This window comes from Anas acuta, chromosome 2 (genome assembly GCF_963932015.1).
Source record: "Anas acuta chromosome 2, bAnaAcu1.1, whole genome shotgun sequence".
Classification (NCBI taxonomy): domain Eukaryota; kingdom Metazoa; phylum Chordata; class Aves; order Anseriformes; family Anatidae; genus Anas; species Anas acuta.
In genome coordinates, this window is record NC_088980.1 from 88,899,662 (window position 1) to 88,922,722 (window position 23,061).

At 41.2% G+C, this 23,061-nt stretch overlaps 1 long non-coding RNA gene across 1 annotated transcript; it reads left to right on the forward strand.

Moving 5' to 3' along the window:
* Positions 1-4,434: 4,434 nt before the first annotated feature.
* On the forward strand, positions 4,435-21,404 carry LOC137851767 (uncharacterized). The gene is made up of 4 exons (XR_011093447.1): positions 4,435-4,512; positions 11,061-11,150; positions 12,970-13,051; positions 21,116-21,404. It is a non-coding gene; the product is annotated as an uncharacterized lncRNA (long non-coding RNA).
* The last annotated feature ends 1,657 nt before the right edge of the window (positions 21,405-23,061 follow it).

Genomic DNA, 23,061 nt, shown 5'->3' on the forward strand with positions numbered 1-23,061 from the left:
AGGCCCTGAGTTCAGAAGTGAGCAGCCAGGGGTCCTTCCCTGGCCCTGCTGCTGCTGGAGCTGGCAGCGAGCTGGGAGAGAGGCCAAGACTTGCCCAGGGGAGTGCCCCAACGCATCAGGTGGAGAAACAGAGGGCAGCAGCAGCAGGCTTAAAAACTGAGCATTTTCTGCCTGCCCCTTACAGCGATAGAGCAGACCTATGGGAAATTGCTCACCAGAGTGCAACCACGCTCTGCAATTCCCCTGCTCCAAGTGAAATTGCAGAAATGCTGTCATCATAGGAAATGTTGCAGTGGTAATGCTGGGAAACCAGCACTGCTGAGCTACAGGTGATGGCTTTAAGAGAGCCTAGATCTGTGTAATTTGGGAAATAAGCACTTTGTAAACACTGCCTGGTAGAATAAAGAAGACTTTGGGGTCACATATGGCCTGATCCTGTTAAGGAGATACCCCTATGCAGTGAGAAAGTGTATTTGTAATGCATGCATTTGTAATGCATGCATTTGTAATGCATGCGTAATCAAACTGCTGTCGAGTTCTTGGCTGTGAGTTTTACAGGAAGAAATTCAGAAGTCTGTAATGCAAGTTAAAATTATCATGAGGACTAGCAGTAGAAATAAAGGGTTGAGTCTGTAACGGGCATGTGAGCCCAGCCCCCACCACTGCCTGTTGCCTCACAGAAGGAATCAAGAGGGAATTGAGCATAAATAAAGGTGAAAAGAAGGGGAATTGAGACTAGAAAGAGAGGAGGACAGGTGCTAGACTGAAATTGAGGATGGGGAAGGGAGAAGAAAGGTGCTTCTCTAAGTGTTATAATTGTTTATCATCTTGCTTTTGTAAATATTCAAATCAGTAGGTTAAAGCTTGCTAATAGAAAATATGTGAAATCCTGAAGTCAAGACTGTTTTATCCACACCACTGGTGTTTAACCCAATTCCTGCACAACTTTTGTAGTCCTGGACTACAGTAAAAAGTGGAGAGGGTTTTCCACTTCAGATTTGCAAAGTTAGCCCTTTTGTTCTTTTGTTTTTCTTTCAAATCTCTGGATTGAAATATTACATTTCTAAACAAAAAGAAATTTCAATTTTTGTTTTGTAGGTTTCCATCATGGTTTTTGAGTTGAAAGGTCAAACAGAAAAACAGCCACATAATCATTTTTTCATGCAGCTCTACTGTAAACTACATGTCATAAGTTTCTGTAGGACATTAAGTATATTTAGCAGTCTAATAGTTGTAACACTAAATCTTCTCATTACACTTTCATAAAATTAAAAGTCCAGATTGTTCCTGAAGTTGTTTTTAGTTAGGTTGCAGGATGGAAAGGGGTGTTTTTTTTTGTTTTATTTTTTGATTGTTTGTTTGCTGTTGGTTTTGTTATCGTTGTTTCATGTCAGAAACTCATTTAGGCAACAGTAACTGGAAGGAATGTCTGAAGACATAAACCAAGTCCCTCTCAGAGAAGCACCATTCTTAAGAGCAATAAGTAAGAACAACATAGGGGAAATCAGTAACAAAACTATTTTCCATGGAAATTGTCTGCTGTATTAAGGCACAGGGGATAACGAGTGTTGTACTAGAAAAAATGCACACACAAAGCACAGAGCATGATGTCTTTGGGTTTAGGGGGGCATATAAGCCTTACTGTGATTCTTGACAAAGTGCAAAATACTCTTCTTCCTCTGAGTGGGTGCATCAAAAACACCAGTAAAAGAGAGTCAAACCTCCCTTGCTTAGACTAATAAAATGATATTGGTCACCAGCAAGGGATAAGGTCCTAGACATTTCAGAAAACATTAGAAAGCATTGAGGCACAACTAGATGAAGGTGTGCAACCTTAAATTCTGCCGTGTTGCTGAGATAGCTTTCCAGTACTGGAACAGTCTATTCAAGACCTGAGTTAATGAGTTTCCACTGGAAAAAAAAACAACAGCCCGCTTAACTGGTTAGGGGTAGCAGCCTTCTAGGCCCCTTGGTGAGGAAGGAATTTGAGGGCTTACTTGTTTGCTAAGTCTTGGTTGCCAAAAGTGATCAGATTCAGAGATGCTGAAATGTTCTCTCTGTCCTTTTTTAGGCAAGCTCTCAGCAAAATCAGTAAGGATTCATCTCTTTAAAAATCTGCTCTTTTCATGTCCTTTCTATGAGGCATATGAATAATATCTTGCTAATGATTTTTAAATGCATCTCAGTAGGATATTAAATGTGGATTTGCATGGACAACTTTAGTGGTTTTGAAATGACAGTTAATCTCTAATAACCACTCAAAATTCAGTGTCAGGGTTTGTGTACATGTACTTGCATCCCAGCAGCATCTTAGACTTGTCTTATATAATGGCACTTTTAATTCTTTTGGGCCTCCTTTTTTTTTTTTTCTTTTTAATTGGCTTGTTTTGCGTATTGAAACAGATGCGTATTTTTCCATCCTAAATATTTAAGTGTTTGTTGTATGTTTAGTAAAGAGGTCACTCTTCCCATTTCCTCTTCCCTTACTCAACACCACTCTAATAGCAATGGAAGGGGTCTCCCTCACATTACACAGGAACTTCTAGTCAACATGATGCACTGGATAGCATAGGACTTGAGCAAGGTGCAGGCAGAGGAGATTGCCCTGGTCCTGCCTGGGAGGGAGGTGACTTTCTTCAGTGCAACCCCTATGCTGCTGTTTTGGATGTGACTTGAGACAAAGAGCCACCACAAGAAGGCTTGGGAGGGGGCATTTGATGGTGGAGGGAAGGTGTAGCTAGGACAGCTGACCCAAAGTGACCACTGGGGAACAACATACTCAGAAGTAACACCCGTGGGTTTGGCCTTCCAGAGTAGCCATTGCTCAGAGACTGGCTGGCCACTGCTCTGCTTTTGGGGGTGGTGAGTGATGGCTCCCCACTTCAGCTTACCTCTCTTGTTCTTTTTCTCTGTCCTTCTTCTCTCCCAGTTTCCCAGAGGACATGTGCACCAGGGATGGATGAAGGCAATACAGGCAACCTCCACTGTTTTGTTTCATACACGTTATTCACTGGGGAGCAATCCCCTGATTCCCTCCAAGAGCCTCCTGGGAGCCATGGCTGTCCAAGCAGGTGGAGCAAATGCTCTCCCCCTCTTCCATGTCTTCCACCTTTCTCTTCTTTTTGGCTCTCTGGGTCCTGCCAGCTTTTGAGTGGCAGAGGTGAAGCTCTCTTAGGTGCTTCTGCATCAGGACAATGTTTCCTTCCATCTGGCATAACACCTCACAGCTGTCATAAGCGCTGTGGCAGCATGCCCCAAAGGAAGCTGATCTTGCTCATCGCCTGTAAACAAGAGGACAAAAGGGGTATGACAAAAGGGACGTGGGCCTTGGGAGGCTAATGGCAACTGCAGCTGGGCTTGGCCTCATCTTGAGAAATTTGCGTCCTGCTGGGCTGCTCCAGGCAGCATAATGAGCAAAGAAAGCCTCAGGCAGGCTCCATATATTTCTCCCTCCTGGGTCTTCCTGTCCCTTTTCCTCTTCTGAAGATGAGACCCACCTCTGCCTCTCAGAGGTGGAAGACCCAGGGCAACTTAAAGTCCCTACTGAGTCCTTCATGACCACGTGGGCTGTTACTCCTTGTCCTACCCATTACTGACCCAAAGTCCACGGCCCGGCAGTCCCAGCAACCTGGCACTGTCAGGCCTGCCAGACCTCCGTCACTCACCTCTCTGTGGCATCTCCTGGCTTTTCTCCATGCAAATCCCTGCAAGGAAATCGCCGCCAAGCAGGCACAGGGCTGGGCTGCTCCTGTATAGCACCTCCACGTGCTCCTGTATAGCACCTCCACTATTTTGGCTGTGCTCCAAAATGCTCAGTGAGGAGGAGCTGTGCCAGTGCAGGGGCATTGCCTGGGCACTGTAGACCCGTGTTTGCTCTCCTGTGCTGCTCCCACAGGCTGTGGGGCAGCCGTGGCATTGCCCACAGCACCAGTGGGGTGCTCAGGGGCTGTGGTGGCACAGGCAGGAGCAGATTGTGGGTCCAGCTTTGGCAGCTCTGGGGTTGGAGTGGCTGCAGGACCTGCGGTGGGAGTTGGATCCGTGTTGGGTGCAGCTTGGTAGGTGCAGAGCAAACCTCAGCACCTTGTGCTTTGTGTCCCTTGGGGATTGCCAGTGTGCTGGCTAATATGGGCAAATGGACAAGAAAACCGTCAGTTTCTTGGTTTGTATCAGAAACTGTGTGACCAGCAGGACCAGGGAAGTGATTGTCCCTCTGTACTTGGTTGCACCTCAAACTGTGTTCAGTTTTGGGCCCCTCACTACAAGGAAGACATTGAGGTGCTGGAGCATGTACAAAGAAGGACTGTGAAGCTGGTGAAGGGTCTAGAGAGCAAGTCCTGTGAGGAGAGGCTGAGGGAACAGGGCTTATTTAGCCAAGAGAAAAAGAGGCTCAGGGGAGACCTTATCCCTCTCTACAGTGACTTCAAAGGAGGTTGTAGCGAGGTAGGGGCGGTCTCTTCTCCCAGGCACCAAGTGACAGGACAAGAAATGGCCTCAAGTGGCACCAGGACTGAGGTAGGGAATCAGGAAACACTTCTTCACAGAAAGAGTTGTGCGTGGCACTGGAACAGGCTGACCAGGGAAGTTGTTGATGAGGCGCGGGCAGAGCCAGCAGCAGCAGCAGCAGCAGCGGCAGGACGTTTACATCGGGCGGCGCCGCCATTTCGCAGCCCCTCGCCGAGGCGACCGGCTCCGGGGCAGTCCTCTTCTGCAGCGGAGCGGGGGATGGCGGCGGGCAGGGCTTTTTTTCGGCACCGAGGCCACTCGAGGCAGCCGAGGCAGCCGCCAGGGCCCGGCAGCGCTCATAGGAGAGGCTGACAGGTGATGGTGCCAGCAGTGTCCCCTCAGCTGCTGTACAAAGGCTGCCCCCGGGGAGTGGGAGGGACCTGTTCAAACAAATAAGTGTGTAGTAGTTCAACCCCACTGGATTTCTTATCTTTGCTAGGTAGGAGAATTCAACGGCTCACGAAGAAACACACAATGGCAACGCACCTGAAGCTTTATTTAGTTTTGAGTTTCCAGTCCCTGCATGAGGTGCTGAACGTGTTGCTTCTTAATCGGTTTATTTTGGCAAATGAGTATAATCTAAATGCTCTCAATATATATTCACGAAGGTTAAAAGGAAAAAGCAGTATATGTTCCTAACAATACCTTTTTATTAGTCTAAGATTCTTACTTGCTAGTTGAGAAAAATTCCCTTTGTTGTCGAGCTGCTACAGTAGGAAGCAGATGGCTGTTCAAATCCCAGAATTCCCACCAGGAAATGTGAACAGATGTCTGTAAACAGGAAAAAAAAAAAATAATAATAATAAAAAATCTTTCTGTAAGTCCATATTCTGGAAGCAGAGCTATTTATGAGATTTTATAAAAATCTGCTTCCAGAAGCTAATAAGCCATTTTGTTTTCCATTACTTTTTTCCTGTTCCTTCCCCACACTTTGAAAAGTACCTATCGGTAACATGAATAAGGCTTTGATAAATAAGACCAACTTTTAGTAGTGTTGTATAGTTCCAGTAACCCACCTGGCAATTGTGTATGTGTGTGTTATCCCCAAAATGATAGCTGCTTTTTCAGATTTGCAAACATTGCAGGCACAAAGTCTGTCATTGGCACAAGCATTGTGCTAAAAAGCAAGGCTCAACACGAAGCTGAATTCATTTCTGGAGACCTAGCCATTATAAAAGTACAGAGATGGTGGTAGGAAAAGTTTAAGGCTCAGCTAAAGTTTTGCTAACACAGCCCAAATCCTGTATCATTTTCAAATACTCATTTGTCTTCCTTGTTTTTCAGTGCTGTGTATCCAGTACACTAGAAAGGAGGACTACCTACTCTTAATAATGCCATTTGATCTCTAACAATACATAACATTTAATGTATGAACATGGAACAAGAGATTGACAGCTGGCCATAGGCACCATTTAGTGTCATGGATGCATTTTTAAAAAATTACTGGAGGGGTGTGTGTGTGTGTAAAGAAAAGAAAAAAGAAAAATCAGACTTTCAGATATGACACCCCTTGGAGATTACAGAATATAAAAACAGCTTAAACTCAGTTCTTGTACCCTTAAGGACTCCTCTCTGATTTTCTCCTACAGCTGACTTTCAGACCTTGAAACAAAAACAAGCGTGTCTGAGCTTTCGTATGTCTGAGTTTTCTCATGTTGCTGAGAAAGTGGCTTTATTGCAATTAAAGGAACATCAGGGAAACAATCCTGTCTTATATTCACATATAAGACAAGGGGTTTCAGCCAACAGAATGTGCTCTTGGGGTTGCTGTCAACTCAGTGCTCAGTAGTGGTCAGAAAAGTAAACTGAATGGAAGGTATTAATAGGAAAGAATTAAATAGCAAAATGGATACCGTCATTCTCAGAACATGTACAATCCTGGCTGAACACCATAAACAGCAACAGGCCTTCCCATTCCCTCCAGAGAGGGTTCAGAGAAGGACAATGATAGTGATTTAATGTATGCAATGGCTTCTGAAAAAGAAGAACAGAGTAGGTCTGCTCAACTTGGGAAAAAGACAACTGTGGAAGGACGTGACAGAGGTCTTTAAAACCTGTGTGCAGTGATGGGAAGATAGACAAGAATCAATTGCTCTCTGTGCCTTCCAGTGTAAGGGCTGCAGGCCTCCAATAAAGCTACTGGTTGCCTAGTTCAGGATAAACAGAAGGACCTAATTCCTCACACAGCATGTAGTTAAACTATAAAATTTATCATGATACGTGGTGGATGTTAAAATTTTACACCAAATGTAAAATCACTGGGTAAGTTCATGCATAAATCCACTGAGACATTATAAATGCATAGAACCCCTCAGCTAAAATGTAAAATGTTTGAAGGTTGAGAATGCATATGAGCTTGTTCTGCTCTCATTCCCTGACATTTTAGTGCTTTCAGAAAGAAAGCTGGACAAAACAGATCTTTGGTCTAGCTCAGTTTGGCTCTCTGTTATTTTGTGCAGACAAACATCTACTGTCACCACAACTGAACTGTAGAAAAGATTAAGTACCTCTGTTCTTCTACATACTGGGAAACTACAGACATCTCTTTTATGCTGTAGAGAGAAAAAGAAAGAAAATAGAGCCATGGTAAATGCAACGATGTATGTAAATCATTTAATTTTGGTAGGAGAATTCTGAAGGTTATTAGGCCCCAAATTTATCCTATTTGGACTCAGGTATGTTTTGTAGATACAGACTTGCATGCTATAACAAAATACACACTTTCCATGTAGCATGCATGGGAAATTCAGACAGCAGCTGCATGCATTCAGAGATAAAATAAGAAATAGATGTGAACACAGGACTATTGCCAAAAGGACTATTGGAAACAGTCATCCCATTAGATATAACATCTTTAATTTTTTTAAATAAAACTGGGGAAAACACTGCAAAAAGAACAGGTATTAACCAAAATCATGTTTCAAAACAACTCATAATAACATACAAAGAAGCATTCTCTTTTTACTAAGAGTTAACCTAACACATTAGCATGTTTGGCAAAGCTGATAATCTGAGTGGAAAACATCGTCATTGGCACAGACACAAAAGATTATTATTTCAAGAATTTTAACTTTGCATCCTTGCTCTCAGTCTTCATTTATGATGAAAAGCTGAAGCTGTGAATCACACAGATCAAAGCCCCTTTGTTTATGATTAAATGTAGATAATGAATTTGTAAATCCGTGCCAGTGGTAATTTTGAAATCCATGATTCAGCTCAGAGCTATGAATTTCAGCAGGTTATGTTTTTTTCCATCTTGCCATATATACCCACAGTTACAGTATGAGTCTATTCCTGACCAGACACAAGGACACAGTCTAGCTGTCCCGTTAATTCTGATAAACTCATAATGAATTTTCCACATAACTTACACAGCCTGTTGTTTTTATTCAACTGTAGGCACTGCCTAGGTTTTGGCTTTGATTAAGAAGTCCCTAATTCTGCAGAAACTATGCTCCTTTCTTCTTGCCGGGGAAAAGAAAAACTGAAATCCATAAAATGAAGATTGTTTTCTACACCTTTCTGTCTCACTTTCCCTCGAGAATCTTTCAGTATTGACAGACAGTTATTACTGGTATCAGAGTTAATTTGATATAGAGCCATCATTTCTTTTACTCCTCAACCAAGAGATGCCAGAATAAGATTTAACAGAATACACTGATTTAAAGTGGACTGTCTTCAATGCTACTTCATTCGATTACTTTGCAAAGTAAACTAATCACGCAGGAAAGCAGACGATGGATATGGAGGTGAGAGGGTAATATTCAGGCTTCCTAACAATGAAACTGCTTGAAATACCCAACAGCATTGTTTTCTAAGCTGACGCTACTCTCCTGACAGCTATCATGTGTCTTTGCCACAGGGCCTAAGTGACCAAAGCACCTACTTTCAAGTGACACTCACGAGAATATAAGTAGTTCTTTATCACCAATTAGCCGTGACCTTGGCTTGTGAGATATTCCAGCAAGAGCTGTATTTTTAGAATGTAGGTTAATACACTGAACTCAAATCTGCAGGGTTCATTGCAAGCCAGACATTCATACGTGAAAGAGGTGTCATAGGAAGATCGTATATCAGGATAAGGAGCTCATTAAATGGAAAGGAAACCTGCAGTAATTTCAGAAAATCTATCACTTTTGTTAAGTACATGGTCTAAGGACTCATGACAAAGTATTCAATTTTAATGCTTCTGTAAAACTGAAATCAATAAAACAGGAGCCATGCTATGTATTAGGATCAGCGTTCCCAGGCCGTGCACAGAGCAGCTATTTAGAACCTCAGAGCCAAGATGTCTCTGTTTTCCAGAAATAGTGAAGCAGTTTTTCTGGTGGCCTTCTGCTCTGGAATGAACAGTGGGTGAGAGAAGAGAAAAAATAAAGCTGTCTACATTTATGCAATGAACGTCAAAATAATAATGATAATTAAAGCCACCATGCTCGAAGCAACTAGCCTATGTATACAGAAATGAGCTGTTCAACCTTCTGCAAAGTGCAAGATGTCTGGAACTTCACCTTCAGCTGCACACAAAATAAAATGTTCAATTTTGATTAAAAAAAATCTAAATTTAAAAATTTCTATCAAATTTGTGATCTGACTGTCTTTAGAGAAAGCATCCAAACTAAGCCTTCAAATGTCTGTTCCTTCCACCTATCCTGACATGTAAGTAAATGCAATTCATTTCTCCCCTCCCCTATAATCTTTTCTCCCTAGGCTTTATTTTCTGTTGAATGAAAACGAGAGGGTTTTCTTCCAGTGAAATTGCAACCAGAGTGCACCTGATTTTACACTTGCTGTCAAGCAGTTGTACAAGCCAGCAGAGCCACTGTTTCACAAACACAAATGCTGCACATCAAGTGGTGCCATGCAGAAAAAGCCCACATGAACCACATGCCTTTGCAGGAATTGAGACAGTGCTGGAGCCTTCTTTTCTCACTGAGGATGCAAGAATGAGGCAAAGAGAAAGTTTTTAAGACAGAGAAAATAATAACAGAGGGCTACAGCTGGGGGCCTGGCTAGTTAAAGGAAGAGCACAAGAGGAATTTCTGTACTTCCAGAGTGCTGTTCTCTCTCCTCCCTATATTGAAAAGAGCTCCACAAAAGGTGAAAGAATTAAGTCAACTGCTTCCTTTAGGATTTCACTATATTACTTTCAGAATTAAATGTCTGCGACACCAGATGTCTTATTTAAGATGTACAATAAGGTGAGCTGGAAAACCCATACAAAACATTTCTTTACCCTTAGCTTATCATCCAGCTGCATTCATCTCCAGACATTTTATGCTGTTAAGGGCAGTAATTTCTTTCTCCAAGAACTGTTTCTCTGACACAGCATGAGGACTTCCCCATTACAACTCCTGCCTCATAGACAGCCCCTCTGCGTCTCACTCCAGTGCTTTCAATAGTAGCAAACTGGCAAGTCGGTTCCTTTTTTTAAGGTCATATCTCTGAAAAAGTCTGTGAATACTGACAGGAGCAAAAAGTTTTAAAGAAAAAAATACCAAAATCTAGATTTGGGTTTTGATTTTTTTTTTTGGTAGTAGTGTTGTTTGTTTGTTTGTTTGTTTGTTTGTTTGTTTTGCATTTCAATTCAGAGTCCTTCTTGTAGAATATTTAGTATATAATGAAAAGGTTATTTAATTATCACAACAGTAACACACAGTATTCTACTCCTTTTCCTCCTTTTTTTTTCATAACAGAACAACTATGATTTACAAAACTTTGCATCATTTAAGAAACTAGGCCACTGGCAGTAGGTGTTTAATTTCTGCGGGTGCTGTAATTTCCTGATGCCCGTCTCTCCAAACTGTTATTTGGTTTGCCATCTGTTTGTGTGTGAAAATCTGCACCTCGCTGATGATCTTATACAGATTTGTCAAACTGCCTGGAGTTCTGTGGGTATCACCAGACCACAATATTAAAGAGGCTGTCAAAAGAGCATTAAACATACTGTCATAAGCATCGCATACAAGCTGGTTTTAGCAGGTTTTTCTGCGTAAGTGCCTATCGCATACACCAAGACAGACTTCAAACAATGGTGTTCTGGATGTGCCTTTTGCATATAAGACCATGCAATGTCAAAAACAAAACACATTTCTCTTTTTCTTGGAATCAAATTACAGGCACAATCCCTGATTCCAGAAGTAAAACCTCTGTGTAAACAAATAGCTGTTTCATTAGAGGCAAAAGACTTTAAAAAAGACTTTTTTTGGTGGTGGTATAATGCCAGAGTGAGTTCTTTACAACATAAAGGTCTGGACAACACAGAACATGAGGCTGTCTCATAACCGATCAGCAGTGGACCTCTATGGAGCTATTCCATACAGCTTTAGAGCAGCTATTTGGGGGCTCCAGAGTTTGCTCACACTCATTTTTATTTGCAACCAAATTTGAAATTGGAGATAGCAGTTTGACCTGAAAGTAGCTTTCTGCATCCTGCACAAGTGGTGGTCAGTCACATTCTTAAGTCTGGGCAAAAGTAAGACTGCAATTACAAGTCAACTGCACTGGAAATAAGAGTCTGCTCAGCACTGGAATACATTTGTACATTTTAATTTCAGATACTATCTCATTTGAAATACTTTTGGGCACACTGGAATTCAGGGAATAATGAAGAGTCTGGCTACCACAGCAGGAGGCATTAAAACAAGGTGAGCAGGGCAGTCCTGGATGGCAACGCTGCATTTGATGGTGGTTTTCTGACTGCTTTGGCTATATAGAGAAATAGTGAGCTACTGGAAAACTAAACTGGAATTTGTGTGTCAACCAGGTTAAGTGCTCTGTTTATTCTCTTAGATTATGCTTTGCTTGTTATCTGCCACTTCCTATATATTTGCTGCTTTAAAAATATTTTCGATTTGGACGTTTTGCGTATTAGATGAAATGCATGAATGACAGGAAAAAATAAGAGACGCTAAAAAGCATATGATAAATTTTGCTCAAGAAGAAATAAAATGTAAAAAAAAAGAAAAAAAAGATGAGGCAAATAAGTGGAAAGAGAATGTGGAGTGATCTGGCTGTATATTCTGGCTCATGTATTATTTTTATTTTTTCACTTAGAAATCACTCAAGTCACCACAATTGCCTAGGCATTAGATGCACAATAAATATTACATCTGGATCTTTTTTAGCTTTGCCATTACTTCTTAATCCTGCACAGCACTACAGCACATATATATCACTACCTCAGACTCCTAGACCAGAAATCAAAGTATAAGCTGGCTATACTTTGCTGGTACAGTATGTTAATGTGCTAGTTGCTATGGCGATGCACTTATCAAGTTAACTCTTGACTAACAGTTTGCCTAAATAACACGGCAATGTGAGTCAGTGCAGAGCGCTGTGCAATGACAGCTGGATCACTCCTGATTTTCAAGTTGAGTCCTTGAAAATTAGCAGAGGCATATCTAAGTTACATGGCATTTTTGCAGTGCAGCTTTTCGATATGCTTCATTTTCAGCAACTGAAAAATGCCTTCTTGTGTATCAGAAAACAAATTCTGCTTTTCTTCTCCTGCAGAAGGATAGCAAGAACATCGTGTTCTGGATGCTGTTACAGAGAGAAAGCAATTGAGACACAGGCTGTCGTCTCGATGCTCACTTGCAATCTATTCATAGCTGAGTGATGTTAAAGCCCTAGTAATGAACCCACAAATTTTGGATGCTTGAGTCAGAATAAAGATTAAGGGAGCAATGAGAAAACAACCTTATTGCATTCTCCTGCCCTTCTCTATCTGTACTTGTATCTCTATTCAGCCAGAAAACATTTCCCCTCCTTGCAATTTACCGAAAAACATTTAGTGACACTATCATCTTCCTACTTTGTACTTCTAGCCACCTACAAGTGACATTGTGTTTCTCTAATAGGCCATTATGTTGTCTGCCTGAAAGCGTTTGTTTGATATAATTCCTTACAAATGTACTAGAAAAGACAGATTTGTTTCTAGCTTTCTAAAAATGTATTTTAGATTTATTTTTTTTAATGATGCTGCTTTTATTTCAAACCTCTTTACCTATAACTTCAGTTTTGTTCTCCCATAGTATGATGGATCTTTCCTTGCACTCAGGAAGGCTGCAGTTAAGTCATTCAGTTTTAGCACTCTTCCTGAACTGGCACAGAAGAAGCCAAGTTTTATGAAAAATAAAAAATAAAAAATAAAAAAATCCAGCTCTCTCAAGGAGGGCTGATTCATTCCCAGTGATGTGGAGGGGCACAAATGCTATAGGTCTGCTATGGGAGTAAGGTTTTCAGAGCCAAGCCAAAAGAGAGGAGAATTTCAGTTCTGCCCTTAAGTTGCAGGCATTTTTTAAAAATGATTTTTCTAATTGAAGTACTAGTTGCTATTAAAAAAAAAAATCATCTGTTTTCTGGGCATAACAATTGTACATCCACATTGAAAGCAGGGGGGGGATTTTTCACCAGATCTTTCATTTTATAATCTTATTTCATACTTATTCTGCTTTGAGATAGCCCAGATCGACCGGAGGAGCCAGCTGATGCATCCTGAGAACAGCAGACTGGTCCGGGCACATGGCAGAGAGCAGCCATCAAGGTGAGCATTTGTAGATGCAGATGAGCTCTAATACCGAAATGTCTGATGTGCATTACATGAAGGCCACTCTGTACCAGCACTAGGTGATTCCAGATGTATCAGTGTGTAACAGGTTGAGAGGAAATGGGATTGTTTACTCATCCACTTCCATTTTATCATTCAACCCACAAGTGATTTCTAAAAGCAGAGATATCCAAAACCTGTGTGTGCAGTGAGGAGTCTGTTGAACAAGAGAAGTAGCAGGAGAAGGTCCTGACCCATAGAGGATCTCCATACTGTACAAACATTAGCCAGACAGAAGTAAACACAGGGAAAAGCATTAATTCCTTTATAAGATCAGGCTGTTCGTAATATATTTTGATTCAGCACCTTGATGCCCCACTTTAACTGATCTTCCTTGGAAGTTTTCTATTCCCCGAAAGATTTCCCTCGAGCAGAGATAAGAAAGAAAAAGCAATTCAAGTAGTAGTCTTGAGGAGCTCAAGAGGCCACAATGGGACTAAGCAGAAATATTTATTGCTGCTCTGTGTTCCTTTTCCATAGCAGGGGAGCATCCTAATGTGAATTACAGCAAAGAAACTTACTGAGAATTACTCTGTTTTGGTGACAAAGCCAGCAGTATAAAAACATAGTAAATTAACCAAAATTAATAACTATATAATAATAATAATATAAAATATGTACTCTATGTTAGACCAGTTGCAAGTATTCTGTCTCCTGGCAAACTGTTGATACTCTTAAGGAAAATGCTAGAAAATTGAGCTAATATGAGCTAACCTGAAATTCAGCAGGGACAAATCGAGGAAGCAAGAGCCCCTTGCAACACCATGGGCTGGATATGGACTGACTGGGAAGCAGCTCTGCTGAGAAGCCCTTGGGGCTGTTGGTGGGTAAGTGGCAAGCTGAACGTGAACCAGCAATGTGCTCTGGCAGCAAGGACAAGTAACAGCAGCCAGGGTTGTATTAAGAGGCAAATAGCCTCTAATTTGATGAAAACAATTATCTTTTCTTTCTCAGTGCTCATTAGAATACATCCAGGCTCTGTGTCCAATTTCCAGTCCTGCAACACGAGAAAGTTATCAGTAAGCTGCAGCAAGGTCAGCAGTGGCCCCTGGGATAGTGGGGGCTGAAGGTTGTGGAGTTCCTTTCCTGGAGACATTCAGAAGCTGCCTGGACATTGTCCTAGGGAACAGGCTCTAGGTGACCCTGCTTGAGCAGGAGGGTTGACCAGATGATCTCCGGAGGACCCTGCCAACCTCAATCATCCTGTGATTCTGTGAACTAGCGAACTCCAGAAGTCCTTCCACCCCAAGTGATCCTGAGATCCTAAGAAACACTTCAAAGAAAGGAGGCATATATAGCCACTCTCTGCTTCCCTAGCATTCAGAATTGGCATATAAAAGATATCAGAGTTTATATGCCTGTTGCTTTTTGTCTATTAACTTCTTGTCCGTGAACCTGTCCAAAACTATTTTCCTCCCTCTACTAATACCAAGCATATGATTTTGCAATGCTAATTTTAGAACAGTTTACAAGTATTCCCCAAGCAGAAAGAAACTAAATTTAAATTCCTGGGGGGGAACGATTTGCCTAGCTCTGATGGCCACAGTAGCAGCTGCACTTTTAATCTCCTATTCTGCAAATATTTATGAAAGCAATTTTACTGACTGAGCAGTCCATCCACTCTTCACAGGATTTCTATCCATTTTTCACAGGATTTCTCATCCGAGTGCTAACACTTATGTTCATGTTTGCAAGAGTAGGTAATTAATGCTATTTCTGATTTTATCTTCAGCCCAGTAGGAAGACAAAGTACACAGAGATCTGTTCAGAGAGTTTTCTGAACATAACTATTTCCAAATCCTTACCCACATTTTCTTCCATGCATTTGCCTTCATGCTATCTCTCAAGCAGCAAACAAATGAAAAGAATATAGGCCAGAAGATGTCATTTCACTGTTTCTGGAAAGCACTGTGAGCATCCAGAGAACTGTTTCACTTAAACACATTGCACAGTGGCCACTGAGTCTCATCTCTCATTCTTTATTCTGGGCTCCAACCTGAAATTATTAAAATCTCAGAGGTTTTTTCCTGCTGCAAATATTCGTATTACTGTGAGCCAAATAAGCAAGCACATCACGAAGTGAAATTAGCACGTACAATTTGGTTGTAGGATGGTTTTTATTTTTTCCGATGTAAGGAGGGGATCTAAATTTGACTTTTCAAGTTGTTTATTCTTTGAAACAGCCTCCTCTCCCTGCAAGAACCCCAAGGCACAGACCAGCTATGAAGCATGTCTGTAGTTGTCTTGCTGATGGTCTCCTACACCAGGCGGACCTACTTTCCCAGTGCTAGTGCCAACCCTGTGAAGTGTATGTTGCTTTTTCTTGTCCTTTTGGGTAATATATCTCTTGCGAGTTTCTCAGGATGGGATTCCAGAGGCCCTTAAAAGAGAAAGGGCACTGTCCTGGACTACAATGGTGGATTTCTGTCTGTGCCCAGCACTGTGAGGCATTTATTTCATGTTCTGGCTTTCTTGTGCTTTGCTCTAAAATCACAAAAGTTTCTTGATTGGCAAGAGCATTGATCAGCCCAGTAATAATCTGCTTACATGCTTCACTGATGAAACAGAGCTAGGCTACAGCAGGATTGCTCTCCATGTCATTACCATACCCACTGGGGATTGGGATGCTTATTGCAGTGAGCAAGGTCATGGAGAGAATTTTGTCCTGACCATGCTTTTCCCGCTGATGCGCTGTGGCAGCCATATCCCCAGTCAGGTTAATCAAACCCCCTTTAATTTGTATTTTCTCCGTTAAGATGGCAGCTGCAATGGAAAAGATAACCTCTCTGACCTCGGCGATCATCTCTCACTGTGTTTTTTCATCCCTGAATCTGTTAATTGAAACTACAGAGTGACAAGAGCAGCACTCCACGTAGTTTAGTCCCAAATCATGTGAGGCCTGCATCTCAGCTAGGAATTTATGTATAACACTAATTATGACTGACATTGCCTGTTAGAGTGGGAGATAAAAATCACATCGCAGTGTAGCTGGAATGGTCCTGCAACCTCTTTGCAGCTGGCTTAATGTTTCTTCACAAATAGCTTGACCTTTAGAAAAGGGAGGGGGAGGAAACGCAGGAGGTGTTTTGAGCTTTAAATGATTCCCATTTGTAACTCCGTGAATGGCACACTGGGTCCGATTTCCAGTCTCTGGCATTTCTAAACTGACATGTTACAAACAGGCAGCAGGCTATAAGCTGCCCCCCGGGGGGAAGGAAGAAGGGAAGGAAGGAGGGAAGGAAGGAGGGAAGGCGGTCACATAGGTACCCCGGCCACCAGGCCTGCGGTGCCACAGGCACCCACAGGCCGTGCTGCAGCTCCACGGGGTTACGGCACATTCGTAGCACCGTAAATACGTCGGGCTGGTGCCCTGTTGCTGTGTACAGATTGATGATACCTCTGCAAAGCGATTCTGGAGAGGATATAAAGGCCGTGGAGAATTGGGACTCGGTGCCTTTTACCCACGCTGCTCTTAATTCACACAGGTACCGGAGAAGGCGGCTCCAAGCCTAGTATTTCTTCCTGCCATCCTCAAATGGAATAAAAGAGACTGGGAATAGAAAATAAATAAATAAATAAATGAATCAATGTGGAAAGAAAATGGAGGCTTTGATTGAAATCCACAAGAGGAGTCTGTAACCCTGCAAGACTTGCCTCGTGCTGGCATCACTAAGAAAAGCTATTCTACTCCAGTTCATACACTGAATTTCAGGAGTAATCACTGATGACAGCCAGCCACTTTACAATGTAAATAAGTAACACAACTGGGGGATTTGTTAGAGATTAATTTTATTTTTTTTTTAGGAACCAGATCTGGTTGTTTTTCTGCAGACTTGAATTTACTTCCTATTTCACCCTTAGCTGCTCCCTGATCCAGGAAGTATTGAACATTGGCCTACAGATGTGCTCAGGCAGAATAAAGTCTAATGGTTCCGCATTTAAATATGTCACACATACCCTTGCCAGAAAGCTACTTTGTGATAGTAGGGATCATCTCTCAGCTGAGGGCAGTAATCCAGAACCAAAGTAGACAGTACTGATAAAAGTGGAAAGCAAACCCACACAGCGGCTAGCTGTACATGAGGCAAAAGCATTTGCTGCCCCAACTGATGCCAAAAGGGAGAAGCCCTTTGTTATTAAATCAATGGCCAGAGAGACAAGATTTATGGTCTCAATTTAGTGACCTTCCATTGGGAAACAGGACACTCATTTACTCCCCTGAGAGTAATAAGGAACTTAATGCAGGAATTGTTTTACAATAGCTTCAAAACAGCACCAAGCTGTCAGGTGGCAGCTGGTGACCCAAGCTCACAGGAGCTACGTCCCTAACTGGGAATGGTGCGCTGTGGCTGCAGATCCTGGGTGCCCAGCCACATGCCCAGCCACTCCACGCAGTGCCTGTGGTGTAGACAGAGCTGCAGTCAGTCACTTCTACTCCTTGTAGGTGAAATGCCTGCAAGATATCCACCAACCAAGCAGGCAAGCTCCCCAGGCACACACCAGCTGCTAGGTACAAGCTTGACTGTTCTCAAGTGCAGCTCTCCAGTTGCCGCGTACAAGAGCAATTCGCGTGTTTCTCATGCACTCAGTTTCTGTATCCCACTGGGTTGAGCACCGCAGGCAGGAACGATGAGCTGACAAGTACCTGAGAGAAGCCTCTCCTGCCTTTCTCCAGCACCATGCTATGCTCAAGTCGGCAGCAGTCAGAGACCAAACTACAGTCAGGCTTGTTTACTTCCTGACCTAGCTTAGACGTGCACAATCTGCTCCCCACTCCTTTGAGGCTGCTGGAAGCTTCTAGGAATCAGTGATTCCTCGGGCGTGGATCTTGCTAGGAGAAGAGTCTGTCAAGGCGTGTATGAACAGAGGGTACCTAGAGACTGGCAAACTACCATTAAAATATCAAGTGGAAACATCTACAGTTTATAAGGAAGGTTAAGATGCTGGGGGAAACAAACTTTTTGGGGCTCTAGTTGGCATTAAAAAGCTTTTCAGTTGAAATTCTACAAATATGTGTAGTTAAAATGTTTAACAAAAGCATGAGAAAGTAACATTTAAAAAATAATCAGGAACAGTTGAGGCATTTGCATGCTACAGAGAAGGCAGGCAAAACAAAGAAAGATGACTGAAATGAGCTAAAAAGAAAGAAAAAAAAATCTGCAAAACCTATATGAACTGCAGCCCCCTTTTTATGGCTCCCTTAAGCCTAAGGCCTCGTGGCTCTGTTAAGACAAAGGGTCATCTTTTTTGATTGCTCTACCCTCAAAATGCAGTTCAGCTGTTCAGTTTTAGTTAGAATAATTGGGCTTTCTGAATTCATTCTTCTTTCCCCATTGCGGGGGAATTTTAAACTGCCTCAAATCTTGCTAAAGCCCTTTGTATGAGAAAGATAGTCATGTAAGTCTGCTTGAATTTAGGCAAAGCTACTAGTTCAAATTCAATAAAGAATGATCTGGAATTTATACTAAAGAGAAAAGGAAATAAGGCTTTCAGAGAAAATAAGTTCAGAAGATCATGCTTTAAGAAAAACTGAGGCAGCACACCTGTGCATGGATAAAATCAGTCTCCAAGAGTAAAAAAAAAAGTCATCCCTAAACAAAAGGAGAAAAAAAATTGCAGATATATAATAGAAATGTTTAAAAACTGTTCAGTGAGGTGTAATTATACAGCATCTCAAATGAGGAGGAAAGAAATGATGGAAAGTGTAAACACTCACTAAACAAATTAAAATCCGTGGGTATCCATCTATTTGGTTAAAGCATCACAGTGTATCAGTAGCACAGCTAGTAGGCTTTGTACTAACTTTTTTTTTTTTTTTTCCTTTTATTTCATATGTTTTTCCTCAAAGCTGGTATGAAAGATAGGATTTTTTTCCTCCTGTAGTGGTCCTGGCAGACTTTCAACCTTTTGGCTGGTATCGGCTATCTTCACAAAAGAGAAAATAAACACCCAAGACTCTGAAAACATACTCCTTCAGAAACATGCCTCTCAGCATGTTAGCCTCATCCAAACTCTCTTCTGCAGAGAGAAAAGTTGTGCAGGATTTAGGCCTGTAGGGACCGTGCTTAGACTGAAGGGTTTTATGTTTGCAGGGAGCGCTATGCTCACTTGAGACGCGCTGGGAACAATATGCACTGCAGGTGGCAGAAAAATACTTCCTTGGAAGTGACAGAAGACACTAATTACTTTAAATTTAAAGCTGAAAATACACAAATTTACGTGGCGTTACACGTCAGTAGTCAACTTCTCCGTATCATTAGTCCTTCCACTGACTTGAAAGCAGAGCAAATATCTTTCACTAAGAAGCATACTTTCATTAGTGGTGTAGTAACATGGACTAGTCCTTCTTTTCCTCTCTTGTCCTTTCTCCTCTCCCTTCCTCTCTTTCCAGTTCCCCACTGAAAAGGAAACTAAATTTCAAATCAGCTTTCCTATTTTCTTGCACAGGTGCTCAAGACAGACCCAAAAGAATAGCAGTTTAGGAAACAGTGGGAGAGAGCAGCCTTTGAAAACATGGAAGAATCCTACTGTGAGAGTCTTTCTTGATGGATCAAGAGCTGTATTTACAATAAGGGAATTAAAATAATCCTGCGAAATAAAATGCTCATTTTCACTACTTCACCAATTGGGTACATGCAGAACTTAAATAACTATATGCATGCTGCAATATAATTAACAACTCCATTACATGTACTACACAACTTCTGCACATAGCTTAGAGAAGCAATTCAAGGATAAAGTCTTCCCCACAGTGTTCAAAATCTGGTGGTCCAAAAAGCTAGTTTTGAGCAAAACAGTAATTTGGTATCTGCATGCATTCATATACAAGGCCACTTAAAATGATTTTACTAAGCTTGACAGACAGCAAGATTGGCTCCTGAATCAGATTTCCTTCTTTCCTTCTCATTTTAGCCCAACAGGAAATCCATTTTTCTTCTCAGACAATAGGTGAGGAGGGGGAAGAGAAAGATAAAAGCAGCAGTCTTACACTTCTTCAAAAGCATTCAGAAGAATGGGGGCTGGAGTGCAGGAAAATAAATAGTTAGCCTGTTAGGGGTGTCCAAATAAACAACAGAAACCTTCTCAAGTCTGTACACATAAGTTTTGCATTTAACAGTCGAAACAACCTTCTGGTAGTGCGCTGTCCCAAACTGGCAATTATTAGAACCCTGTCTTTCTGTTTTATTTAAATTTTATCTTTTGGAGGCAGGCTAGTTCAGTTCCAGTGTCACCACCTCTGCTTCTCCAAAATGCTGGAGATTATTCTATATGAAAAGCTTACTGAATTGAAATTACACCCCACAGCATTTTGTAAACAAGGGGAAATAGGGACAGGAGACAGCATGGAAAAGGACAGGCTTTTATTTGCAGAAGACAGACAGCATAACCTGGCTTGTACATGCATTTTAGGTTTGATAGCAGTTTCTTGTGGAACTGCATTTGGATGTATTTCAGGTTTCTGCTTTGGACTACAGCTGTAGCTATTTACTTCATATAGCTATAAGGATTTAAGGTAATTAAATATTAATGAATGAAAACAACCATTCAGGCATTCACCACCACCCCCACCTCCTGTTCTTTCAGCATGGCCTTTAAGGCAGATTTCTATAGGGTTTAGCCAAACAATACATCAGATTGGCAACTAAATTTGGTACAGAAAGAACCATTGCTAAGCAAATGCTAGGTAGCAAAGTAATTTGACAGGAACTGTGCTTGTAGATTAAATCAGGAATAAAGGGAAATCTGAAAGAATCAGTATTTGGGTTTGAAATAGGCTGGTTCAGACCATATGTTTAGTTGTGCTTTTGCTTGGAGCAAAGATAAAATACAGGTGTCAAGTCAGGAAAAAAAAATGTTTATGTTTTAATAATATTTCTTTTTTCCTCATCAATTTCTTGAAATACAGGCATCTACATATGTATTTTACCAAATCTGCCACTGAAGTTTTACAAACAGAAAGATGAGTTAAATGTTTACCATCTTTTTTTTTTTCACTGACAGGTGCACCAACAGAGTAATTTGCACATGGACAGAAGTATACCGGCCTTCTTCATTTCAGTTTTCCAGATACAACAAGTTATAGCATAATTGGCTGCTGTGAGGAAAAAACAAGGGAAGATTACATCACTGCTTTAAGTACAATGCTACTTCTCTTAGAGTCAGTAAAGATTTGGGATATTTCCAAGCTGTATCAACCAACTGTATGAGCTTATGAGGCAGTATTTCTATCCTTCACCAATATTTCTAAGTGTTAAGCCAATAAATTATTATGATACTTTTTTTTAGCTCTTGGAAGTCTTGCATTTTTAGTAAGAGAAAACAGATAAAATGACATGCGTGTTATTGCTTTAATTTAGAGATATATCTAATATATCAGAATGTAACCTACCATTAAATGCTTCATTCTGCTTTTTCTCCCCAACTAAAAAAAAAAAAAAAAAAAGTATGAAGAGAAATGAAAACCTAATGAAAACCTATTATAGTTTTTGTCTCACTGAGGAAAGTACAATGAAGTTTCATTCTCCTTTATTTATAAAGCTTTTAGATTATGCTAAAAGTGCTCCAGGCCAACTGTGACAGATGTGGTAAATATAATTTCAGAATTCACATAAAGAGAAACAGCAGAATAATATGTTCAATCCTTTATGTCCCCATTCTTTTAAGAACACTGAAGGAATAATTCATTCCTGTTTAGTGACAGAGCATTGGATGGTATTGTTCAAGTATTTGCAGTTATATTTTTAAAGGTTATGGATTTTATTTTATGAGCAATTCACCTTTGTTCTGTCTTACTCCTGTTTTTCTAATCTAATAAAAAAAAACACAAAATTGTTCCTAAGTGCTATGTAGCAGGGCTATATATGTAGTTAGCATCCAGGTTCCATAAGCTGGGTCAAGGAGCGAACTCGTCTCAAGAGCTGAAGGCATTTCTTGTAAGAAGGAGCCACGGGGGAGAGTCTTCCCCATCTCCATTTACTTCATGTAATGTTTTACAAGAACGAAGTTCAGGAAAGTAGCTCATCTTCTGCATGCCACTTCATGCTGGAAAATGCAGCAGCACAAACAGAACAGCAGCAGATGAGGAAATAGGATCGACAAGGTGCCTGGTTTCATGGTTTCTCATCTTCAGCTCTCTCTCTTCCACTTGGAACAATGCTGATATCTGTTGCTTTTACAGCCACCCTATTGGGTGGATATTGGTGCAAGTTTAGCCATAGATTTCATGTTAATTGTGCCTAAAACCTGCATATTTATACCTACCCACCTAGGATTTTTAATTAAAAAATACTGTTCAGAGAACCCAGACCTCCAAATATGTTTAGGTACGTAATTCCTACTGAATTAGTTTATGTGGGATTGAAGCATTTTCATATTTCATAGACGCTTGAAAACAGTTATCACCCAATGAATATCTATAGACTTCAGGTAGTGCAGATAAGAAGGAAGGAAATACTCAGGAGACCTTTTTGTAGTAGATACAATTTCCATAAACATCAGACATAGAGAAAGATTTGTTAGTCTGGAAAACAATCATACTTTGTCTAAAATATCACACAACTAGCTGTTCGAAATTTTTAAGCCAAGAACTAATTCCTTTCTAAGTGCACACAACATTTCACTGCTGTTCAAAGTTGCTAGATAACTCTGGTCCTCTGGTCTCCATGTCTGTTATGGGTTTGTTGCCCTGGATTACCCAGCAGGGACATGGCACACAGAAATTCTCTCCTTTGCATGCCTCAGTGATGTACACGTGAGCTACTTTTGTGACAATTATGAAGGCATTTACATTCCTACACTTTTTTTTTTTTTCTTTACAGAGAAGAGTACAGCTGACAATGCAGGATCCAGGAGGCAGAACCTGCGAGCAACACAGGTCAGCCTGTTCAACCAAGGTATGACAAGTCCCCACCCCAAGCCTTTCCAGGATCACTTGTATGCAGAAAAGT